The sequence below is a fragment of the Zosterops lateralis genome (assembly GCF_965231275.1).
Source record: "Zosterops lateralis genome assembly, chromosome: 1".
Classification (NCBI taxonomy): domain Eukaryota; kingdom Metazoa; phylum Chordata; class Aves; order Passeriformes; family Zosteropidae; genus Zosterops; species Zosterops lateralis.
The window spans coordinates 29,918,084-29,945,122 of NC_139762.1; the positions used below are offsets into that span (position 1 = coordinate 29,918,084).

Genomic DNA, 27,039 nt, shown 5'->3' on the forward strand with positions numbered 1-27,039 from the left:
TAAATGAAACCTGAAGAGAATCTGGGACAAGCAAATACCACAACATATTTTTGCCAATTCATCAAAAGTATATAAAGGCATTTTTCTTTCTTTAAATAATACAGCTGAACAAACCAAAAAAATGAAAAAATCCCAGCACTGGAATTTATTTTATGCTTATAAGAGAAGTAGTACATAATTCAAAAAATCTCCTCCAAATGAAAGCCATGGAACTGTTCCCAATGCTAGAAACGTCACAGTAACAATTTACGAAAACAGATTTAGGAAGTGAAAATCAAAAAAGAAAAGTTGAGGAGTTACTCATCCTTCTTACTATTTTATATCAATGACTAAACATGAAAATTTTTCCATAGGGCCACTAAAATTTGAAACCCTTTTTTTATGACTAAATGATCACATTGAATAATATTTTGATTTTATAAGAGACTAATTATAAACATATTAAAACCAGGAGGGGTAAAAAAAAAATAAGAGAAAAAAAATTGACCCCAACAAAAGTAGAAAATAAACTGTTCAGATAAAAAATCCTAGAAAGCTGGTAGTATTTTGAAATTGGATTGGATTTTATAGGTACATCTATGTAATCTATAATAAATTCTCTGGAGCACAGCACATTAGATTGCCCATTAATAAATCACTCTGATAAGAGGATGAATCAGTCTCTCAAACAATTCTTTCCATATCACCCACCACTATTTCTATATATCCACCGAAACTCCTCCAAAATCTATAGCATCATGGATTAAACATCCTGAGGACAGCCTCTGCCTCCCAAATTATGCATCTGCCATCATCTCTAGGAAAGCCAGCTCCAGAAGTGCCTCCCTCAACATGAGCTCTCCACAGACCTCCACAAAACCAGCATCAGAAGTATTCAAGCCCATATCAACAGAGGTTAAGGTCTTTAACTGTTATCTGCCACACGTTCTTCCTCTTTTCTTTAATTTTCCTCTCATGGGGCAACCTCTAAATTCTGCTGAACAATTAATTTTTGTTGGCAGTAAACTACAGGGATTTTTTTGTTTAATTGTTGGATTTAATTAATCTCTCCATATTTAAGTGTGCTAGGGGTGATTACATTACAGGAGAGCAAAGCTGAAAAGTGTAATTTACAGCTGGGGAAGAATTCTGATGATCCATAATTTCCTGGGGCAGAAATTCCTACTTCATGCTCGGAAATCAGTCTTTGAAGAGATGTTCTTTAGTCTTGCAACAAAAATGTTCCACAGTGCTAGAGGAAAACATTTGTTAACTGCTGTCCTCATTCAAACGCTTTGCATAATTTTAAAATAAACTGGGAAAGGGGCAATGGAATTCCTCATAAAAAACTTGTGAAAATATCAACCTGATTTAATCAATAGGAAATCTGTATAGAGAATAAAGATCAGGTTAGCTGGCAGGTTAAAGGATTTCGTAGGAGAAGTTCATGCTAGATTGTGTTCTATTATGTGGAATTTTTAATTTTCCCCCTAGGGAGAGGGCTGTATGGAGAAGTTGATTAAATTATTGCAGTCCTGGGATATGAATAGCTAGCACTATCACTCTCAACTGGGATAGTGTGGAGCCTTCTAGAGAACCACAAATGGTTTTGTATTTCTTCGCTAGCTTTATAAAAGAGTTCAGTGATAGTGAGATACCAAATGGGTTATCAAAGTAAGATGGCCCCTTTCCTACAAGAATATAGATCTGCATCTAAAATAAACTATGCAGTGACAGCAGCATCTCAGAGTACAATTCCCTATTCACCCAGAAAATTCCTGACCCATTCAAATTCACCTCTAAGAAGACAATAACTGCTAGGTTTGTGAAGGATCAGTGAGCATTGCCACTTGCATGTTCCTAGAATTTGCTGTGATGCCATGCCTATACTGACACTAGAGGTGTGGATGTACAAGCAGAGCATGAGGGAGGCAGTTTTATTAAAACAAAGCCAGAAGGGAAAATCCAAGTTGGCTCAGCACCACAAGCATCAGAGCAGGCTCTGCACCTCTGCCTGACCTCCTGTGCACAGGTCCAAGGGATGCAGAAGTCCAGGTTGTCACAGGTCCACAGTTCTCAACACCAGAAAGCATCACTTGAAGGCAGCTTGGCCTCACATCCTTCTGCAGCACGGACACACCTTTAGTCTCTTATCTCTTTTTATCCTTAAGGATTTTCCTGCAGTTCATATACTGCCATTGACTAAATGGAGACAGAGAACTGGCATCGGCAGAGCTACACTCTAAAGATCTGGTCAGAGATGGAAGTGCATTTTCAAACTGAGGGTCCTTCATTTGTTTGTCTCTCTGTCCATTCCACCCAGACAGACTTATAAACTTGAAGACTTTAACACATTGCCCCATCCTTCAGAAGGGAAAACCCTACATCGTCATGGTTAACTGTGCTGATTTTTTTTCAGAGGGGTATGAGAAAACAACAGCAAAATTCATGCCCTCCACCTACTGACTTCAGTATATTACTTACTTCAGAATCCTTTGTAGCTGAGAAGTAACACTATTCCCATGGATTTTTTAACAAAAAAATGGTATTTGATTTCACTTTTAATTGAAAAAGGTACATAATTACAGTTTTATGCAATTTAAGTTTGTGGGTTTTTTCCATGGTATTCAGTTTTCAATATGAAAGTTTACTTTTGTTAATTTGAGTTTCTCAGTGGTTTTCCCTTCCTAAAGGGAAGAAGAATAAAAAAGTTGATCCTGTCTCCTTTTTCCCTTGGGAATGCTCTGTCTGAATTAGGTTATATTATGCTTGCATTTTAAATATATTTTTTCTCTTGAGAGAGGTTGTGCATTTCTGTTATCTTTTTCTAACATGTCTTTCTCTGGAATTCTATCTAATTATATTCTCTCTTTAGATGTTGCAATTAATTCTCCTTAGATTTAGCTTATGTTTTTACACAGTAGTCCTCGACACTGAAATCATTGCTACTGCATGTATGATTCTCTATAGCTAGGAGAGGAGTGGGACTGGCAGAAAGAAGCATTTTCTAATACATGAAGCTTTCAGAAAAAAACCCCTTTGCTCAAGTCTGAGAACAGATGCAGGAAACATCACACTAATTCAAGGTTAAGATCAATTTTAACTTTTGCTACATTATTGTATGGTTTGAGAGAAAAGGGTAGCTGGTATCCTACTGCAGGTCTGGAATGCACACACCTATCCCCTTCAGGATTTGGTTTGGGTTTTGTTTGCTTTGTCTGTAGGCTGCTAAACATATCCTGGGGTAACACTGGTGGGACTTTGCCCTCCTGACATCTTGAGGACAACAGCACAGCCTGTCTTCACCAGCATGTGAAGATAAACACCCAATTTTGCCACATTACGCTTCCTTTTGCCTATAGGATTGATAAACCTGGGAACAACCTGCTTAGATATGGTAATAAACCACACCCAAACAGACCCAAAAAGAGACACAGGATAAACACATGGGAAGAATAATTTTACTCCAGTGAGCTACTCATTTTAGAAGTGCAGTTGTTGGATAAAAAAATCTGAACCTGCTTAGTAAGACTTTGGCTTGAAATCTCAAACATTTCCCCTGACTTAGCTGAATGTTGATGCTTGTGTTTCCTCATCCTCTGCAATTTCCCTGGGGATCCACATGATTTTGCCCAAGGGAATTTTAATCTTATTCACAAATTGTAGTCAAGAGCCAAACAATTACTAAATAATCTTCATATTGTAACACTTCTACAGCGCAGATCAGCCTTTTTTTGCTATTACTCAATTTGCCATAAACTAAAAAATCATCTATATGTTTACTTCTGAATCATAAATATCATCACTTAAACCATTAATCATTTTTTGTGCAATTCATTTTTACCATAGTTTTAAAAAGCAAAACCAAATGTTTTATACATTTCATTTCATTTTCTTTCAAAATAAACAAACAAATACATCTATTGAGGAATGAAACATTTAATCTATTTTGAATATATTTTTATACATTGAAATGGCTTATATATTAGAATACGTTAACTAACAAAAAGTCAGAAATCAAAGAGAGTAAGAAAGTGAGGAAAGTAGAATAAATACACAAACACAACAAGAAACTCAATGATTCATTTTTTTTCTGTGCTTAAATTGTTGAAGAACTCCTTTACAATGACAAAGAAAGAAGTATAATAAAATGGATGGCAACTGGATAACACTGCATTTGTGCTTCTATACAAGGAATAATTACATGATTAAATCTCTTGGACTCCACTCCCACACAGAACAGAAGTATCAGGTAAGAGCACTACTATTCCTGGTAATACCAACTAGAGATGTACTACCTCCATGACTTTATATTCTTAACTTGAATAGAAGCAGCACTAATTGTAATCAATTGCAAACCTGCACCTATTGCACTATTTCACACCTACAGAAGCCTTTCTGCCTTCAACCTGCAATCTTCGCTGCTGGTTTTGTTGGTTTCTCAGCCAAAACACTGGGATGAACACAATACACTTGATGAATTTCAAGTCAGATGTTCAAGTCCTTTTTAGTTGCTTCCTTTGCTTCAAAATTTATGATCCTAAAACTTAGCTTTTAGAAGATACCCATATAACTACCTTCAACTGAAGGTCTACTCACTGAAACAAAGGTTTCTCATACAAAAAAGTGTAAAATTAGTTTTACACTAACAACTAGAAGAGTTTCAAAATTAGTCCTGTAAATCTTCAACATGATCCTGAATACAGCAGAATTGCCTACAACATTTATGCTCAGCTTTCAATTAACTAAAACGAAACTAGGAAGAAAAAACTTCTAAGTTATTAATAGGCACAAGCTTTTTAAGTCACATTTCATCTTTCATTGGTTTTCAACCTTTTTACCCTATATTTGCTTTATACAGCTCAGTTTGTACTTAGCATATACTCTAACAGTTCTTCCATCTACTTGTACAAAGTCATCACTAAAGGTCTAGATGTTTTAAAAGAAGGATGCATATGAAATATTTGTATTATAGAGCTTGAATTCCATTGAAATCATGCAGGATAGGAATACAAAAACTATTTTTTAAAAAGCCGATTTTTTTAGGGGTTAAGAATTATTCTTTATTTTACTTTTCTGATTCGATCCATGGAAGTTTTCAAACTAAGAGATTTTCCAAAGTCCCTTGTGTTGTCTACTCTTATCAACAGGCAGAGGATGTACTTATATAACACTCTTCCCAGGAGCCACCCATGTAAAACTCACTTTCATCAACTGGAGGATGTGTGAGTTTTAAAAACAGTTATGTTCATAGAAATCATAGAGTCACAGAACGGTTTGGGTTGGAAGGGGCCTTACAGATCATCCAGTTCCAACATCCCTGCCAAGGGCAGGGACATCTTTTACTAGACCAGGTTTCATAGAGCCCAATCCAATCTACCTTTGAACACTTCTAGGGATGGGGGATCTCCAACTTTTCTGGGCAGCCCCCAGACCCTCATCAGTTCCAGTGCCTCACCACCCTCACAGTAAAGAATATCTGTTTAACTTTATTAAGTTATTTGTAATTTATGAGTCATTCCTTTCACATGCCCTGTATTAAAATATGCACAATTGAATCCTTCTACATATGAAATGAGCCTACATCACAGCTATGTAATCTGCAAGTCACTCAGTTTACTAACGTCATCTCCCATATTGGTATAGCTCATATTTAAAAAAAAAAAAAAAAAAAAAAAAAAAAAAAAAAAAAAAAAGAGAAAAATTATTGTATTTAAATTTGTTATTTAAAACCATTCCATATGAAGCTTTTTCCAAAGGTCGTATTTTAAATGATAAAGTTATACTTCCTCATGAAACAGAAGTTTTATCTTCTGAGAACTTTCACCAAAGATCATCTAAACCCTCCATCCTCAAAAATGTAAGATTAACTTAAAATAAACTTGCTCATATGTTCTAATGGATATTCACAGAACTGATTTTGCAGTATCCCAGTAACTTTCAATTCATTAACTTTCTTTTTAATTAAGAGGTTTTGCTTATATCAAGGCAGCCCCTCTGTTTTCTCATTTGAGGCATGCCATGTAACATGGGGTGTTTTACCCAAAAACACTATTAGACACAAGAAGAAAAAGGAAACAAAAATCACCACCAAGAAAGGTGATGCACTCTCAGGTGATGTCCATCCATACGAATCTGTGATACAGAATTTGAGATACTACCATTTACACTTAGCTGCTTAGACTGCACAGAGTTAAAATGAACTGGGCAAGTGAAATTACGCAGCCTGGGGAATCTATTGCTTTTCTGACCCAAACTACAGTGTCAGCAACTCTGACATCCACTGCCTAAATGCACTTCATTTTTCTGCTCATTTCTGGCTAGACCAATGGAACAGATGAAAAATGTCAAGCAATAACAACACAATAAGTGTGCTTGTATTATAAAAGCAGAAACTGAGATAAGATTCACTCACTGGAGGGGAGGAATGACATCTGAGGGACTTTGAAAGGCTTATGAGGTGGGTCCATCCAAACCTCATTAAGTTCAACAAGACCAGTACAAGGTCCCAAACATAGGTCAGGGCAGCTCCAAGCACAAATACATGCTGGGCAGAGAATGGATTGAGAGCAGCCATGGAGAGAAAGACCTGGGGTTTTCAAGGACAAGCAGCACAACATGACTTAACAAGGTGCACTTGTAGCCCAGAAAGCCAATTCTATTCCAGGCTGTATCTAAAGCAGCATGGCCAGCAGGGTAAGAGAGGGATTCTGCCCCTCTGTTCTGCTCTGATGAGACCCCACTTGGAATGCCACATCCTGTTTTGAAGCCCCAAACACAGATATGGACCTACGGGAGTGAGTCCAGAGAAAGGACACAAAGATAATCAGAGGGTTTGAGTCCCTCTCCTATGAAGGCAGAGGAAGTTGGGGTTGCTGGGTGAAGAAGGCTCCAGGGAAACCATGCAGCAGCATTCTGGCAACTAAAAGGGTCCTACGAGAAAGAGGATTTTTTATATGTGCAGGTAGCAACAAGACAAGGAACTTTAAACTGACAGAAGGTGGGTTTATGTTAGATATTAGGAAGAAATTTCTTACAATGTGAGTGGTGAAGCACTGGAATATGTTGCCCAGAGAGGTGATGGATGCCTCTCTCCCAGAAACATGCAGGGTCAGGCTGGATGGAGCTTTAAGCAACCTGGTCTGGTGGGGGTTTAAGCAACCCTTAATGGTTGGGGGGCTGGGGGTTTGAAACTACACAGCCTATCAAGTCCTTTCCAACCCAAATCATTATATAATTCTGTGACTGTAACACAGACAGGACAATGGTACAGACAAGCTTTCTTTTAAGTACAAGGTCTAGAAAATATTAAAAAAATGAGAAATATTCCAATTTACAGAAAAGAAGTGAAGAACTGAAATTCCTAAAAATTAGTACAGACCTAGTGGTGAATTTTAACAAGTGACTACATCTCAGCTGGTATTACTTATTGCATTTCAAAGTCATTAGACACACTGAAGCATTTGTTCTTAAATAATTTGCTTGCTATCACACAGGAAGCATGTGTGGATAAGTCAGGAACTGAATTGAGATTTGTAACTGAATACATTTAAACACATAAACCATGCTAGTTTAGGCAGGTCAATAAACAGTTGCACTTCTTAACAGTTTTATTTTTGTCTATCATATCGAGTTGGAATTGGTAAATTTAAGTCCAAATGCCTAAAAAATGTATTTAATAACTTAAAATAGAGCTGTAGATTATAAAAATTATAATGGATATCTCATTAACCAAGCCTCAGAATTTTAATTAAAATTCCCTGTCTCTCATGTACAGCTAGCTTTAGTTAATACACCATTAATTAAGACATGAAGTAGTTCAAAGGAAGTAGATACTTTCGATGAAACCCTGTCATTTACTGATTTAACTACATATACACAACGATAACACCATTCCAGAAATACAGGGCTCTTTTTAGATTACTTGAAGTTTATACTGTGGTTTACTTCAGGGTCCTGGTTTTGCAGTCACCCATGTTGGGGACATGGTTGGAAAATGGTTCCCATCCAGTTCCAGCAGCTCCATCCCTCTCCCTCAGCACAAGCCAAGCTCTATCCAAAACGGCACTGGGGGAGGTGTCCAGGGCTGAGCTTACACCCCAAGGACCAGAAACACTCTAGTGTATCCACTTGTTTGTCCCAGTAAAAGCACCCCAAAAAAAAGGAAGCTGGAGATTCTGAACAATGTGCCAAAACCAAATACAGATCACTTTGTTTTGAATCTCAGCTGCTGTGTTGTCTTTCCCCATGAGGGAAGAATAGGTATGTACCTGAAGAAGAGTAAACTGAAATTATGAAACAGCTGATGCTTGGAATACAAAATTGCAAAATGCCAAATCCTCTGCCTTTGGATGCAAAGAAGTACTCAGTGCATTTAGCCTTTTTCAGATTTTGGCCTTCTTAGATACACAAAACAAAAGATTATTCAAGAGACTATTATAGATGCCTAATGTTTGCTAGCAGTTTCCAGTTCTCAAGGTTCCCAGGCACAAACTGCATCACTAGATTTAGCTTACATTTCTTAAATTGGCACAATAAAAATAAGAAAGTTATTTCTTTTGGCATCTTATAAGAATTAAAAACACTGATTTAGTATACCTAAATAATTCACAGTAAAATACACTGTTGTAAATATATGTACACCATATGCTTATGTTTCCTATTTTCATTTTTTATTCAAGGTAAGTTTATTGAACATAACTGTTATCCTGTCATTATATTTTAGAAACCTACCTATGATACAGGTGAAATTATGAACATAAGATTTCTATACAGATACATCAGAATAATCTGATGAAAATAAGTAACATTTCATGTTCTTTTGCATATTTCATCCCTATTTTAAATATTCAAAAAAATTATCTAGCCTTTTTAATAACAAGTATTAAAAACAAAAGCAGCAGATCTGCTACAACTGTGTTGCTTAATTAATTACTAAGTCCAAGTTAGCACAGAGAGTGGACAAGATAAAGACTTCCACTGATTATTTGTGAACCAGAAAGATTACTATATAGTATTTCTATTTTGTTATCTATGCAGCATTCCTTTGCTTTATGGCCTTCAAATCTATACATATGAAATAAAATGTTCCAGTAAACAGTATGAACAAAAAATTGGGGTTTTTTCTGTGAAAAATTCAAGGGGACAAAGATCAAACGTCTTTTTGACAGTCATCATTTCAGATAACACCGTATTTATTGATGTTTAAAATTTTGGTTGTACTAAGTATTCCGGAATGGTCAGAGCAGTTACCGTACGAGCAAATTCAAAATATTCCAAAAGCCCCAAAATACTTTACTGAAAATAGCAGACTTGCTTGCTTGCTTGGCAGAGTTGGCAGAGTTATGCATACTTTTCAGATCTACCAAATGTTGCAAAAACACGTCTTCTCTTTTATGGGACATCACAATTGCTCCATTTGTGGTAAATTTGCCCTGAGACACAGAATCTTCCAAAGAAAATTACATTACAATGGCCCACATCATGCCATCTGTTTTAAAAACTCTCCAGTGATTTCTACAGAGGAGAGTCTTAAAAAAAAAATGGAACAACATGCCCCATGTTTACCTAGCTTAAATACTTTTCATGAAAAATATTCTGAAACATTTAGAAAGCTGTAACATTACCACTAAGTTACACCCTTAATATTCATCTGTTCCCAAATGGGCGAGAAGGGTTCATGGACTGACTGTAACATATGGGAAAGAGCTCCATGGCTGCAGAGCAGGTAATGATCCCCACGATACAGGGGTTGCATGGGGAGTCCCAGCTTTCCCAGGAGACAAGTCCTGCTGGCTCCCTTCCCTTCCACTCACATCCCCATCAGTAACACCCTGTGCTGCTGTGGCAGCAGCAGAAGAGCCAACAGCATCATTCATGTCACAAAAAGTAAGCAGCTATGGAGCCACAGCCCTGGAATGACCAGAAGGCCATGAGCAAAAAGTTTGTGATCTGAGGTAATATTACCCTCCCATTTGACCATGCCATCTCAGTCCTTACAGAAGATACACTACAAACAGTGCAGATCCCATGGACTGGGGGAAGGAGTGGTACAGTTCTTTCAGCCTATGTCAACACTGTGAACAAATTTCATCATAACAAATACCTTAAATGCACTTCACCTGCTCTACAGAACATCAAGAAAGGAAAAAATCTTGTCAGGTCTTGTTATTGTCTACTCTCTTTTAAGGCCATTTCTCTGACACAGAGTGCAACTATAAATTTTAATGCTGCAAGAACATCATTACCTTCCTTCTTTGTTTACTTTTGAAAATGAAATCTCTGTAAAACACTGAAGTATGCATAAAGTTCAGATTTCTGAGTACATAAACAAATACTTCATATAAAGAAGCATAGTATCCTTATTTATACTGCACCAGAGCTGTTACTTTATAAGAGATACACAGAAGAACATGCCCAGAAATTCCCTGGTGAAGTCATGTGAAACCCCTTTCAAAAGAGCAACAACCTTCTGCATCACTACGGCTTCATATCATCTCACATCTGATTTACAAATCGAACAAAAGTTCCTGTGAACTTCATTGAATGGCTGTTACCTAACAATTCCAATCTTTTCATAGCATAACCAATGTTCTTAGATCATTAGTACTTGTTAGTCAAATTTTATAAATAGTATATAAATAGATATAAATAGTAATTCTAAAATACCCAAGATGTATATTGAATATAACTCCCACCCTCTGCACAGCACACATAGAATGTCACTGGCTTTGCAGTATCACTTCACATGGGTGATCTAGGTTTGGGACTGGTCTGGATTGGGTTTGTTTGAATATGAATGACGTAAGGCAGCATTTCTTCTTCATATTTAGAAAGGCTTTAGCCATGCAGATGATATGCCTGTCAAAATAGGTCCAAAGTGGAATAGAAGCAATAGGGGGGAAAAAAAAAGGATATGCAAAGCATAATAAAAAAAAAAAATTCAAACAACTTGATATCTTTCTTTCCCTTGTCAAGGAACCTTTTATGCCCATCACACCTTCCAGACATGAGACCCTCCAATTTATCCTTGATCCCAGTGTGCTCCTTTCTTCTGAGCACCACTTCACATCTCTCTAACTGGATGTTGTTCACTCACCAAAAGAGTTTATTTGTTCCTCTTGGGCTCTGGAATTCACTAGGGGCATAGTTCATGCCATCCAAGATTCCTTGCTCTACCCATTCCAAAGCCTTTTGCACAGACTGTGAGCAATCCTAGCTCCTTTCACCCTTTAAAAGGAATGTGAAAACCTTGAATCTTCCACCTCCCATTCTCCCATTCTTGCGATTCAAGAGGAGCCAACAGCAGATATAGTTTTCCTTCTCTGCCTGAACAAGGTGTGATCACTAAGTTTCCACTCAGGTCAACAGGTTTCTGAAAAATCCAATGGCATTTCCAGAGTATCTCTCAAACACACAACCATTTATGAGTGTGTTTTAACCTATCAAGAAAATGGTTGTAAATATCTCTCTCACACATACACACACAAAAGAGGGGAGGGGAAATGACAGACTATTTTTTTGTGCCTGGTTGTTCCTACCAACTTTTACTTCTGCTTTGCTCTGGCAGTCAATCTGTTATTTCCTCTCACAACCATCCATAGCAGTAGCACTTTGGGTGTCAAAAGAAGCAATCCTCAGAGTGCAATGTATACAAATAATACAGTCCACTTCTCCATTTGAAAAGCAAAGACTCATTCAACTCCAAGCATCTTTGTCTAGGATCCGTTCGCTTTTACACATTGCTAAATTTTATCCACAGCACTCAGCAAACAGGAAAGCAGAATGACTCTTCCCATATCACTAACTGCTGTAATCATCCCAAGTAGAAAAGTAAATATTTTGATATGGAAATACAGCCAATCCACACTGAAGTAAAATGTAAATCAAATGTGACTGTGCATAAGACAATCTGGGCAGTGACTGCCCACTGATAAAAGGATAGCAGCAAACTCTCTGTCCCCTATATCAGGTCTGTGCTAACCAAAGCAGATGTAGAAATTGAAAAAAAGAGACACAATTAAGTGAAACACATGAAAGAATCCCCAAGTTTTACTAGAATTCCATTTCAGAAAAGTGGGGCGGGGGTGGGCAAGCTCTCACTTACTCTGACAGGCAAAAATTATTTAGGAAAACATACTGTAATGCTTTCTCTTTTTCCTCTTCATTTCCTAGACAAGTCAGTTTCCCCCAGTCTTGGGATACACATATTCACAGCCAAATAAACCAACCATGTCAAAACCAAACAACAGTGACAGAAACAAAACAACCAACCAACCATACACATACAAAGAAAAAAGAAACAAAAACCACCAAAAAACCTGCAAAGCAGCTGACTTGTAGAGTAGAAATTCAGTTTCTCTCTGCTGTGGTTGCCTCCACCATAGTCACCATGAGCAGTGCCTTTATCACCAAGCAGGTCCCACTTTCACAGTTCCTAATCCCTCAAGTGCATTATCAACATCCAGTGGAAAAGAAAAGCAGGAACAGCTCAAGGACATGGAAATGGAAGAAGCAGCAGCAGAGATGGAAAAACCAGAGCTGCAGGGGCAGTTAGAGGATGTATGATGGTGTATTAGACATAGTTACAGCTTTATTCAACTGCTCCTTTGGTGGTCTGTTAGAGGAAATGTAACAAGTATTTCTTACAAAATATTATAAAAAAAGAATGGACAATAAGAGAAATAACTCTGAGCTGAGCTAATCTGATGCACATTTCACTGACTCTCTGATTCTATAGTGTAGGAAAAGGCTTACATGCAGAGATTAACATTTTTATTTTACAGATCTAGTTCTATGTATGACTGAATACGTATTTTCATGTAGCATAAGAAATATATATTGTTTCTAAAGAATTCTCTAGACTATACTGGTATATTTTAATACTTCTAAGACTCTTACCACCATAGCATATATACAACAGAAAAAAAAACCTATCATATAATGCACAGCTAATTAGCAATGTAGAGCAGTATACAGAAATAACAGTGGTCTAGGACAGAGGGCTGTATCTGAGACCAATTACTGGAATTTTAATTCTCAAAGAATTAATGTATATATTTTACACGTTTCTAGAAAACAGAATTGTAAACAGTTTCAATATAGCAAGGTCAAGACAAATAGAAAAATAATTCAAAAGTTCAAGCTCCAGAGGCAGGAATTCATCATGGTCTAATCTAACTCCCTCAAAGTATGAGCAGGTTAGAAGCTATCTGCACATGCTTTCCCTGCATTTGCTACAAGGGCAGTGACACAGCTTGGAGAAAACACACAGAAAATAAACTCACAACACCAGAGATCATACCTCAATAGTAAGAATCATGACACATTGATTTTACACTATACATTGTTTTTTCATCAAAACTTCAAAGTTTAAGAAACATTGCTCATATCTTAATATATTTAGAGTAAGTAAACTTTAAAAGGAGTAGGAACAGGAGTCTAACAGCATCAGCCTTCCTCAATTACCATTGCTTTATCACATTCACCCTCTTAAGTTCAATGCACAGACTAATACTGTCATTTGATAGCATTCAGTATTCACTAATTTTACTAGTCCAGAAACTTTTCAATAGTTTTTACTGAAGACCTATCTTTCTGTGCTAAATCTGCCTAGATTTCTTTGTAATGTAAATTCTTTTACTGTACACCTAACAAGGGCACAGGTCTATCTCATTAGTTCAGACTATGAAATACCAGACAATATTTCTCTTAGATTCATATAACACATGAACTGTAACTTTAACTAAGAGGATTTTAAAAATTATGTCATTTAAAGCTACACACTTTATAAGCATCATTACTTACAAGCATTATAAATAATGATGAGTAGTTCATACAGAATAATTTATGGGAAATATATTGTTTTCAATTAAGTGTGATCCTCAAATTCTTAGAAGTACAACCCTTGGAAACAGCCTCCCAGTGTGAACAGTCACACTTAAAAATTAAGATGTAATGTTGTTTACACCCTCTTCAATATTTGAAATAAAAGACCTTAAAAAATATGACAGTAACAGCTTTGCTTAAATATCTTCACAGATGAGGACAGAAAACAGACAGATAAAGTATTAGATTTTATTCTAAACTAAAATTATCTGAGTATTTAGTCCTATCATAACATTACTGTTTTAATGACTTAGTCTTGTATTATAAATCTTGGGTTATGTTTTCGACTCCATAGGGACATTCTGTGGCTCCTGGTAACAGTGTGTAAAATTGAAGCTCAGTGAACCCCAGTCTGCACGAGGCATATAACAACATGTTTCCTGAGGATGTAAATGACTATGTGGTCCATGTGAGCACATGTGATCCACAATGGTCCAAGTGATTGACTCCAAATCCATGTTCCCACTGCCATATGACAAGAGGATGACCATGTTCTAAATTCAAGTGTTCTCACTGAAAACAAAGAATGCAGTGCAGGTGGTGTCAAATTCAGTTCAGAGGTTTCCTCATCACCGACCTGCAGATTTCAGGATGATGGGTCCAGGGCCCTTGGAGCTCGTCAGTCCAAGGCAAATTTGAAGTCAGCTGCTCTCTCTGGGCAGAAATTTCTTCCCCAGTCTTCTCAGCTTGTCTTCTTTCCTTCTTGGAAGGGTCTTGCTGTGTCCACTGTGTCCACTGGAAGGCAACCAGGGATGCCAATTCCCACGTTTAGGTTTCTCTCTGACCCGAGATTCCAGGCTGGTGGTTCGAGTGGGTTCGAGGGAGTGTTTTTCTCTCTCCAACCTCTGAAGGCTTTAAATCAGCGCGAGAATGATGTGGAGTCTCAAGGTCTTGGTTTTCTTGGTTTCTCGTGTTGTTTATTAATTCTTATCTTACAAGTTCTTTGTGTCCGGCCAAGGTGTTCACAGCAGCCTGGACACGATGTGACTCCCCCCGTGATGGGAGGTCACTCTGCCTTTATACAGATAACTAGGTACTTATTATTTACCATCTCATACCAATGCCCACTAACTATACTAGAAGGGTCATCCCTACTTTGACCCAATCCTATCAAACTACCTTGTGCCCACGTCACTGCAGAAGATGGATACCAAGGAAGAACAAGAAGAACCCAGAGTTTCATCCTAATTCCTCCATCTTGTCCCCTTGCACATACATTCTAAAAATCCCAAAACCACAAAACTTTCTACATGGTGATTAGTTACACTACTATCTTTTACACATTTGTGACTTGTAATTCTTTTCTGCTTGGAAGTTTTTCACATGGACTAAAATCAAAGCCTGTGTCTTCCTGGGCTCTGTGCCAGGCAAACCCCCCTGCACAGACCCCAGACCCTCTTTCTCAGGTCTCAGGCCTCTCTACCGAGGTCTGTGACCTTCCAGGGCGTCCAGAGGGATGCCCTGGACTCCGACAGACCGTGGTGATGTTGATTTTTTAAAAAAATAGTAATAGAAATACTGCAATATAATGCCAAATATTTATTAGTAATGCATACACACGTAGCCCTAGTGACAGAGCTGGCTTCTGTTGGGCATATAATCGAAATAAAAAAATTTGTCATGTACTGGATTTCATCCAGATCTAATGTGAACCCGGCCAGGGTTAGTCAGTTGGGTAGGAACTGTTTCTCTAACTATTTCTAATCTCTAATATTGCACTATTTCAAAGTGCAATTCCTGTAAGTAACTAAACTGTCAGATGGATTCTGACAGCTATAAATTTAATCATGTTCACAACTGCAACGAATATTTGCTGGCATATTCAGCATGTAGTCAATAGAAATTTATATAGAAGGTAGGCAGACTTATATAAACACACTCATGTTCTAAATTAACAAAGTCCAAGTATTTATGGATTAGGCAGCAGAATATTTTGTATTAGGTTAAGATTAGAAGATTGGAAAACACAGAAAAGCAAAAAGTGAAAATATTTCAAAAAATTTTTAGATATTTTTGGTTTTTATAATTCTTTAAATGACTAAATTTATGCAAGAAGTGTGACACAAGGTATTGTTGCATTGAGTATCTTTTAAAAAAAATTAAGTTCACTACGTATTATTTAAAAAGATAGACAACCCTTTTCCAATGGATTAGTAAGTCATTATTTTAGTTGTTATTACAGACATACCAATGAAATATTTAACAGACACTAAAATTTTTTAAGGATAGGTACAGGAAAAGATTTAGAGAGTTGAAAATGAATTTAGGTATGATATCGGTACTAAATCCTCCAGCAGTCTGATTGTCCTTGCTGTTCCTTGCTAATGCTATCCTCTACTTCCCACTGGAATAGATTTATATACCTCAGCATTGATAAATCTAAAGGAATGTACATTAAAAAAAATTGTAACAATACATTTAAAATGATGACCAGTGAGCTCATCACTGATGAGTTACCACTCAGAAGTATAATAAAAAATTTGATTTACAATCAGAAAAGATCAGCTCAGTGCTTGACAGCATTCAAAAGTAAAAGTATTTGGAAAAAAATTCAGAATAAAACAATATATTTCATTGTATAGATCCCTGGTATACTCGCATTCTGAAAAACACACAGAGCTTTTTTGTATTTGCAAATTGATTGCTGGAGAACTGGAAAAAGAGGACAAAAAAGATGGAACATAAAAAATAAGAGCACACTAGAATTCTTCCATCTTCAAAATGAAACAGGCCTATCTCAGATATCTGTAAAATAATAATGTGTTGGAACCTGAAGGAACACTCTGAACATCATCAGCTTATTCCTCTATTCTCTTCTTGATAATCGCTGTTCGGAGACAGCATACTAGTCCAGACAGACTTTTATCCAGTAAAGCTATCCTTATGCTTTTAAGAAGGATGAAGAACGATCCCATTCACCTGCCCCACTAATAGTGCCCTGATAAAGATATAAATAAGTCACAGTGAATGTTCAGTACAATATGTAGAATTTGACTCCCCCAGAAAAAAACAACAAAAAACCCAAACAAACAGCCCCCCAAATCAACCAACCAAACAAACAACAAACAAATTGATTAATAGCAATTATTTTTCTCTGGAAAAGAAGAAGTAAATGCTACAATGTCTACCACACTACGGAGTGTGGGTGCTCACCTGCCACATATACAACACATACTTCCCACAAACACAGAGAAGCACACACAAAAAATACTTTACTGGCAATATATAGTTTTCAAAAGTACCTAGTTAATAACCAATGAAAACATCCCCTTTAGTAATTGTGTTAGCTGTCATTTACAGAATCCAACTCCAACTGTATTGAGGAATGTAATCTGCATTATCAACTCTTCAAAAGAGTCCATCTCCAATACACAAGATTCTTCTCCATAATAAACTTCATGACCATATGTAAGGTTGTCATCATGCTATTTACAACCATTTTGCAGTATTTAATAGTAATATGAGGCTTTTAAAGTATCAAGTCAGAAAGGCTATGCTGTCATGAACTTTCTTTCCTTCCCTCCTCTTCTTCTATTTTATTAGGCTATCTCAAAACAAGAAATATTCAGTGGAGTACGTGCTAAATCTTAAGAATCAATGACACCATTGTTGAAGACAAGGTAAGACTCAGTATTATCTTTTCTTCAACACCCACAGGTCGAAAATCATTACCACAGCTGTTCTCTCTTCAGGTGCTTGATTTTTTAACAGTTTAAAATCCCTCCAAACTTTGTGCTCTGCACAAGGAACTTTCCTTTAAACAACCAAATCATTTCTTACATATCCCTAAAGCATTTAAATGGCTGTAGAAGACATTGGTTTAAAGCGTTTGAGACCTTTAGGTTATATAAAGAAAGTAGACATACAAGTGCAATGCACCTTTGTACACTTGTCTCCATGTACCTCAAACATAGAGCTGGATGAAAATAAATTTTGATATTAACATGTAGTAATTATCTACACATGTGATGCATATTCATTTGTTATTAGGAAGCATAGTTATCAACATACGTGTTGATATGAAAACACAAGGATCAGAAACAAGATCTGATATTGGTATACATGCATCAAGTTCCCTGGAGAGAAACAGCATTTTATTCCTTCATGGGTTAATACTTTGCTCTCAGCTTAAAAGAGATGGCACCTGCTCTGTCAAATACATATTTGCATTTCCAAAGAATGAGAGAGGCAAACAAGACAAGGGGAGGAGTAATGAAACTTTTCCCGAATAAATTAAAGAACTCTACATGGGGAAGGGATGAAGCATTTGAATCTGAATGAAAACTGCAGAACGTGACAAGAAATATGTACAAGTATTGGAAAACCTTTCCTGCTTGTGATGCTTTCCAGTGAAAAATGGCCAAAAATGTAAATAATGCAAGACAAACTGGAACCTGGCTAAACAGCAAATCCAAGGAGTTGTAACTTGTCAGGATACACAGATTTTGATCTGATTTTAGTACAAATAAACAAAGCAAGAATGTCTCAGTTCTACAACTGCTTTCATTAAAGTCCATGTTCCACAGTAGCTTATTTTGGATTGTGAAAATAATGCTTTTATTTAATTTTACTTTAAGATTGTAGATGAATTATGGATGAATTACAGAAGCTTTCAAGGTTTCTAGATGATGAAAACATTACTCCACCACCCCCACAGGAGTTGTTACCCTTTTAGTTAGGGTCCTGCACTAATCATGCAGAACTCACCACCTCAATATATCATCAAATTAGGATACTGAAAAGGCCATCTCTTCCTTGAGATGGACAGCATTCTGAGTCACTAATGTAAGATCCAAAATGAAAAAGCTTCATGGAGTGACTTAAGCTATCAGGCACATGCCCTGAACTGACATAAGGTCAGAGGGAATATGGCCTAAACCCAGAAGAAGTGTTCTTAAAAGTATAAGATCTTTACTATGGCCCATATATTCTTATTTGTTTCCTTTACAGCTACCTGCTTGTTAAACCACACTGAAATATGATGGAATATGTTCCTGTTAACTGGAAAACTGTATTTGAAAGATTCTACAAATTCTTCTGTCATTGAGAGATGACCTACCCTGACTTCATTAGCTCTTCAGACCTAAATACGAACACACAAAAATTCTTAAAGGACTTGAACAACCTAAATAGGCAACTAGACATAAGTACTGCATCTTCAGCAAGACTCTTGTGCTCGACACCAACAGAAGTATGTAAAAATCACCACCCAGGTGTACTGTGCAATAGAAGGCAGAAAAATATATTGAACACTCATAGAAGCTGGTTTTTTTTTAGTTTCTGGGTGAATATTTATTTATAGGAAACAGTCTGAGATGGAACATAAAGCTTTTCTATGAGGAACTACTATGAATTTAAAAAAGCAAAGTATTCTGTAACTGAACATGATATTTTACAATGTGAGGAAAACAAAATAACCACTTGGCATTTTAAATTGAAAGAGGAAGTAAAAGATCATTCTTATCAGAGTACTATACTGTTTTTAACAACATCTCATATTCAAAGCTGTGAGTTTTCCCAGAATCCCTCCAGCCATTCTACTTTTATGAAATAAGTTGTGTCAACAGCACTAAGCCTAACAAAGGGCAGTGCAAATTTTTATACCTCTGTTATATGAGATAATATTGTTTAGAAGGTTTGAATTCCTTGATATAGAAGTTGTCAGGCTGTTGGAACAGAAACATCTTCATTGGTGGGTTCTTTTAGAGTAAAAACAGACAAAATGACCCACTGTACATCCTGAGCAGAAGTGGCTGCAGTACTATAGAATTTTAAAATCACAACAGCATATGAAGATAAATCTTATCACAGATGCAGTAGTTTTTCAATGTGTACAACATGTAGAACAAAGTAAACCTAAATGTCCAAGGCTTCAGAGTTTCAAAGTAAATCCAGAATTTTTAGAAAAGCCTGTAATTTTATTTTTTATTAAAAAGTATTGCTGAAATATTTTATATCAATAACAAATTAAGACACTTTTTTTGGTAAAAACACACCACAGTCATGTTTTTGGGACAGGAATAGAAATAGAAATGCTCTAGAGTACTTGTTTATTTAGATATGTTTAAAAATAGGTCCTTTGATATTTAACTTCTGGTACATGGCCCATTCTAATGAACTACTGTTTTGTGGCTATTTTACTTTGTGTTTATATTCAGTAATGCATGGAGAAGACTTGATACTTTCTTAGGAGTTCAATTCTTCCTTACCTTCCTAGCTGAGAAAATATCTAAAGGTATAATTTATCTCACACGAAGACGGATGTCTTAAAATTAGATTTTAAATTGTGAACAAGTCACAGCAGCCAGGCACCCTTTATAATGAATTGAGAGACCTGGATACATCCAGAATGTGCTTCAACTGACCTATAAAGGATGCTCATCTCAAAATTAAAATTTCCCCCAGCAGGTGCTTTTGACTTTCCATTTGTAATAATAAGAGAGACAGAAGGTAACCAGATGGTATTTAGATATTGAATAGAAGACAGAATAGATCCATTAATGTATACTTCTAACATTTTTAAAACTTCATTTCTAAATGATGGCCAAGCTATCAAAATCTAAAGAAACAGACAAAGTAAAGATATTGAGTAAAATATTCTAAGAGTGTATGAAAACAGCATTCTGGTTACAGAATGGAGATTAAATCAAATTTTACATATCTAAACCTAAACCTTTTCACAGAATTCTTTTAAATTTTAGAAAAAAGGTTTTCATTGAAAAAGGAAAAAAAGAAAAGAATTGAAAAGGGAAAAAAAGTAAGCATTATATTTCCTTTTGCTTGCTTAATACATTCCTGCTTGTAATCACATATCTTTCAGTTTTCATCTACTTCAGTATCAAATTTTTGGTATAAATGTTATCTATTTTTTTTTCTTTATTCTCTTTTTTCCTTCTTCCCTTCTTAAAACCTATTTCTGGCATAATACTGCCTCCCATTCACTTGATTAATTCATAAATTCATGCAGGAAACAGGAGAAAAACCACGACTGAAGAGGCAAAAACAGCAGCAGACCCTTGAGTCTCGGGATGGAGTGATTCATATTCTTATGTCTAGGCCATAATCTCCATGGCCTTGATTTAGAATAAAACTCTACTTTTCCTTTCAGAAGACAAGACAGCAAAATTTGCTGATTCCACACCACCTGAGATTTCCTCCTAGGGTGATACAGCTGCTTTACTATTTGCCATTCCTCTATTTCACTTAAATTTAGCTTATTGGTTCTCTAAGGCCACAAACATACTATGTCACTGCATGGAAAAGCCACATATACTTCAGGAGCATTCAGGATTGTTTTCAGGTAATTTCCAAACTCAAACCAGTGTATAAATCAGAAGCATCCACGAGGGGAAAATTCAGACCAAAGAGAATAAATTTGACTCATTGCTGATAGTTTACACAATATGCTTTAAAAGACAAAGGAGAAAAGAAAGACATTTCTATTAACTGTGTGAGTTTTCCCCATTCCCTGACTAAACCAACAATACATGGGAATGCTTTTTAATATCCACAAGGCAAGTCAAAAGGCAAGCAAAGCACCACGTCACAGCAGAAGGCTCACAGGTTTGGATACACCAACACAAACTTTCATGAAAACATTTGTTACATCTCTGTTGAGATTATTACCACTGCAAGGACTAGAGAGTGAGTTTCTTATTACAACTATTGAGTACTAGAGATCTCATTGAATGTCTAATGAAAAAAAAAAAAGAAAACTCATAACAATTTCAAACCAAGTAATCAAAATGTGGCTGAAGAGCAACCTAAAGAGAATTAAGTAATTCATGGCATTTGTATTAACTAGATATTTCTGACACCATAAAAATAGTCATTCATAAAATCCTTAATAGAGAAGAAAGAGGTATCTAGAGGTCATTTAGTTATGGTAAGCAACAAACATCTAAAAATAAAATGCTAATTGGTCCCCAGAATTAGAAGTCTAATTAGTAACACTGAACTGGCAAACATGTCTACAACCCTGCTTGTCTTTGTTTTATTTACTTTTTAAAAAATATTTTAGGGCAAAGCAATAGTGTCAGAGTTGTACACTTACATTCCAAACTTGCATTAAGAGGTAGGACGAGAAATAATTAAACAGCCTCCAAATACTTACATTTGTTAAGCTTTTAAACTTGCGGCAAACTAACTAGATCCCTTCAGGGCTAAACTGCTGCAAACATTATTCAGAGAAGGCTTTTATTTTCTTCAGAAACAATTAAAAAAGAAAATGTGTTCTACATTGTATAAAGCTGTTTTACAGGGTGTTTGGGGACAGTTATTCATCTCAATTCCAACTAAATAAATAAATATTTACTTCTCAGCTTGTTAAATTAAGCCTAAATACTTCACCTGCATCAGCAAACTAGGTCAGGTTGACAAAATCAAGATATCAGTTTCAAAACACAAATTTTTAACTTTTTCTCATTTTTTTAGGCAAAGTATTAAAAATAACTACGAGCATCAAACTCTCCTCAGTGAGCATGTCACTTCTTCAGCTTTCCAGTACTGTCAATTTGCTGGTTTAGCTATAAAAGTAGTCCCTGAAAAGAAAATTATTAATAAACTGCTGTTATGAAAAACTAAAATTATGGACAAGTAATTGCCTTTAGTCTTCTATTACTCTTACTAATTATTTTGTAAGTGCCACAGGAAACAAACTGACAGAAGAAACTCACGACTGAAGGTCAAGAGATCCTTTACGTGGAATTCTTGTCACAAAATTATTGTTTTTAACCTTCTATACCAGCTTCTATTGATTAAACTGGCTGTGAAATACCATAATTTCTTCAGACCAACACTTGGAACCTAATCTACACAAGTGTTAAAGAAATCGGGAATTACATCCAGAGCAAGGTGTAGTCCATATTCGTGATATCTTTTTCACTTTAGACAGTAATGCAAAGCTCAGCTGGGAATTTCTGAAGCAGGTTGCAAACTTTACGTGATAGCAGCAAGCTGTAGGGAGCTTTCAGGAGGCCAGCATCCTTTTCTTCCACAGCACTGCACGGGAATGATGTCTCTAAGATTTCTCTGGGAGAATTTAATCATAACTTTAAAATAAGCATAAATGTCTTTCACAAGTACCTTCTCCTTTCCACAGATAGAAGTCTGGCTTTAAATTATCTTGAAATTGTGAAATTCTCTTGATCGACCACCAAACCACAAAACAAGACCAATTGTTTCTGTAACCCACTCCTTTCTAATTGTCACCACTCTTTCATAATTCCTGATACAGATGAAAATGTTTCATCACCCGTTTTTCATCAAGGCCTTAAAAAGACTTGTTGAAATTGTATGCAGAAGGCTTAACTTATCCATGATCTAAAAAAGTCATAATTCAAAGAGAATGAAACATTGTACTATTATCTATACTCAAGGAGCATCGGGACAATACTCTTAGTCACACAGTTTAGTTTTAGGTAGTCCTGTGAGGAGCAGGGAGCTGGACTCAATGATCTTTATGGATCACTTAAAACTGGAGATATTCCATGATTCTATGCTATATGCTGTTAATTTTTATTACATTAAATATAAAGCATGACTTCTGGCTATTATCTTTCATTCTGTATGTGCCATTCTCAAGAACTCAGTGCTGCTGACATGCACACACAAACAAAAGAAGCCCAGTACAGCCATCCAGCCAACTGACTGAAGTTTTGCAGTATTAACCTATTACTACCTTTACCCTCAGATGTGCTATTTACACTCTGCTTTATCAAAATGCTGCTCTAAGAGGTTTCCTACAACTCTCTCATCATTCTCTTCATTCCTGTTACAGTGATTTCATTCCATAGGCAAGAGGTACCTAGATCCATCCTACAGTGACAACCATCCTATAGTGACAGTTTCAGAGCAGAAACAGTAGAACCTCCTTATAAGTAAAAACCTAAAATATAGTGCTCTTTAAAACAGTTAACTTTATTACTTTCATATTGCATGAAATCTCAAAAAAATCTGTTTATTCATGTACTTCTACTGAATGCTGTTCAAGACACCTATAGGTGTTTAGAAAGGATGATTTCAGCTAGTAGATAACAAGTCCTTACTTCTTCCTTAAAAAAAATAAGAAAGGGGCTTTCTCCTAAATCTGCATAAGAACAGCAACTTGTGATGTTTGCAGGCCCCTAAATTAGATTAACACAATTAGACCCAAATATTTCAAATCTACAGTGTAAAATATATAATTCCACAAACATTTCAGACTGTTGAATAATTGTTCCAGGCCTTCCCTGCCATGATAAACAGCAAAGTCCTTCTACCTTGACAAATGAACAAGAGACAAGAGAAGCCCCTGGAGGAAAGTGCTGCTTTGTGATGTCCTGTGTTTCTCAATGCTTGTTTTCCTTCTGTACCAGCAGATAGACATTCAGGCTCTGAGCAATACTGGATTACCACTTTGGGGAGAAACGAGGGACTTATTTCCTGTCATGTTATCCATAAAGCATAGCACAAGTCCAGTCATTTGGGAATGCATATTAGGTTCTTGGTATGGATTTTTTTTCTGGATGCATAATGACTTTCTAAATATGTGCATCATACCATTCAAGTGCAAAGTAAAACTATTACCTTGCTACATTAGGTCATTTAACCTAAATGGCAGTGGGAAATGTCAAGTAGCTTTTATAAAAACTTGACTACATACATCTCCTGCTACAATTACTGGTTTTCCCCATCCTGTTGCATTGCCTTTTTTATGATAGGGTTTTATAAGTTTTCCATTATTTTTAATAAACTTACATCAACCAGATAAAACTGCTTTTGAAAATTAATAAAATTCTACCTATATGTGTAGAAAAACAGTCAAACAATGAAGAACTGAAGACCCCTACAATCTGCTTCTTTAGCTATGGACAAATAATACCTATGATACAGTAATCTGATGATAAAACCTGTAATCCATCTCCAAAACAGGACGCTCACAATGAAAAATGTAATTACATTCACTTCCGACAAATAAAACTGTTCTTAAAAAAGAATCAGAACAACACTGGGCCACAAACCAAACAAACATAAACAAACAAACAAAAAACCCCAAAACAAAACAAACACAGAACACAAGCATGAGCTTGAGACATCAACACATAAAGTTTAAGAGGACCAGGTTAATGCCTAAGTTTGCAGCTGCATCTTTTGTTTCCTGCCCTGGCTGTGCTCGCATCTCCCCTGGATGCCTCAGCACCCACCGCTCTGAGCCCGGCGGGCAGGGGCAGCACAGGGACACCGGCTGAGCTTCAGCAAAGTGATACAGGGCGACGAGACAAATTAACAGTAACCAGAAATCAAAGCGAAGCGTGGGGAAGAATTCAACCCAGCCCGGCTAGCTACAACTTTCAGCTTATCCCCTCCACTCCGCCCAGACCCGCGGCCGCGCATCCCGCCCCCCCCCGTTCCGCGGCTGGCCCCGCTCCGGCCGCCCAGCGCCCGGCGAACTTACTGCAGTGCGATGCGGGCGGGGGAACGCTCGGCCCTGGGATGCGGGAGAGCCCGGCGCCCTGGGCAGGAGCGGGACCGGCCATCCAGCCCGGCCACCGCCAGCGACGGCGGCGACACCGCCGCCACCCCCCGGCCGCCCCGCCCGCCGCCGGCTGCCGCAGCCCGGCCCGGCCCCCGGGGTCACCGCCGCCCTCGCCCGGCCCGCTCCTCGCCGCCCTGCGCCGCACAGCGCGGAGCCGCAGCCGCCCTCCCTCCGCTCGGGCACGGGCAGGCGCCTCCGGGCGGCGCGGTTTTAAGCGGCGGTGCGCCAGCACATCGCCCACCCCCTTCCCGGCCGGGCGGCAGGGGGGAGGGGAGAGGCGAGACACACACACACACACACAGGCTCTCACTCACACACACACACACAGAGACACCCCCTGCGCAGCCCCTCCCGCCCCCGCGCAGCTGCGGTACCTGTTGTCCGGCTCCCGCATCCCCCGGGCACCGCCCGCTCCGCCAGCGCTCCGGCTGTGGCGGCGGTGCGGCACGACCCGACCCGCGCAGGGCTCCGCAGAGCTCCGCTGGCGCTCCTCGCCCGCCGCCCCGCGCCCAGAGGCGCTGAGCCCGCGCAACACTTACCCAAAGTTTACGGGGTGTCCCCGCGGGTGGCGCCCGCCCAGGGCTCCGGTCGCCGTCCCTGCCGCGGGCTGGCGGGGCCGTGGCAGCGGCGCGGCCGCGGGGCGCGGAGGGGAGAGCACACGGTACCTGCCCCGCCGGGCGCGGCCGCGGGCGCCGGGAAAAGGCGGCGGCTCCCAGGCAGGTGCGCGGGCACTGCGCCCCGGGGCCGCGGCTCAGGGAGCCGGGAGAGGCTGCCCGCTCCCCGCCACCGCACCGTCCGCTGTCCCCGGCAAGGCCGGCCGTGCCCCGCTCCAGCAGCTCCGCCGTGCCCGGCCCGCAGGGCTCCCTCCCTCCCTCCCTCCCTCCGGCCGGCCGCGGAACCTCGGCGAGCCCCCTCCGCGGAGCTGCCCTGCGGCCGCTCTCCTCCTGCACCTGTTCCAGAACCTCTCTGAGGGCAGCAACAACCCACCCAGGGCCTGCGAGAATTTGCACAATTACTCAGACAGAAAAAATAAGGGAGCGGAGTAGCACTGGCAGGGAAATGAATGTGCCGGTGCCTACCGTTTAGCAAGGCACAACCAGGATCTGATCAAACTCTCATTGACGGGTCCCCAGAGTGTTTAGTGAGAGATTTCCATACACGACCAATTTCCATCTTCCCCAAGTCTTGAGTGGTCAGATAAGCCTCAGAACTTCAGCCGGGAACCTGATTTGATGTTTAATTATAATGGCATTAATTTTTATTTGTATTCACTTTGTTGATACACGACACTAAAAGACTAGCTTTGAAGGGTGTATTAGGCCATGTAGATGAGATTTAGCATGTTGCTAATAATTTTATATAACAAATCCATTGAAGTTTCAAAATTAAAAACATTTACTAGTATTTTTTGTTTCTTTTGTACATGTATCCATTCTGCCTTTCTAAAATGTGCATTTAAAGGGTTTAGTCATAAGACACAAGTGCTGGAAATTCTTGGATTCCTCTTTATTTTAGGAAGCATGAAAACTATGCCAGCCTGATTTTGTTTATAGAGAGGTTTCTTAAAGGAGAATTCCTTAATTCACCTAGTGCACTGACCATGGTTTCCTCAGCATAAATGGTACCTGCTCTCTATAAATTGCCTTCCCCACAACACC

At 38.3% G+C, this 27,039-nt stretch overlaps 1 protein-coding gene across 4 annotated transcripts in view; it reads right to left on the bottom strand.

Moving 5' to 3' along the window:
- Positions 1 to 27,039, bottom strand: part of DGKB (diacylglycerol kinase beta) — a 385,657-nt gene that overhangs the window by 314,421 nt on the left and 44,197 nt on the right. For 2 of the 4 annotated variants that reach the window (XM_083866610.1, XM_083866607.1), the window contains exon 1: positions 26,461 to 26,564. The exons of 1 other annotated variant lie outside the window; for it this stretch is intronic. The gene's annotated coding sequence lies outside the window, so the exon portion shown is untranslated. Of the gene's footprint in view, positions 1 to 25,300; positions 25,381 to 26,460; positions 26,565 to 27,039 lie in introns of those variants that run through there. One more of the 4 variants, XM_083866609.1, reaches the window with a different exon arrangement.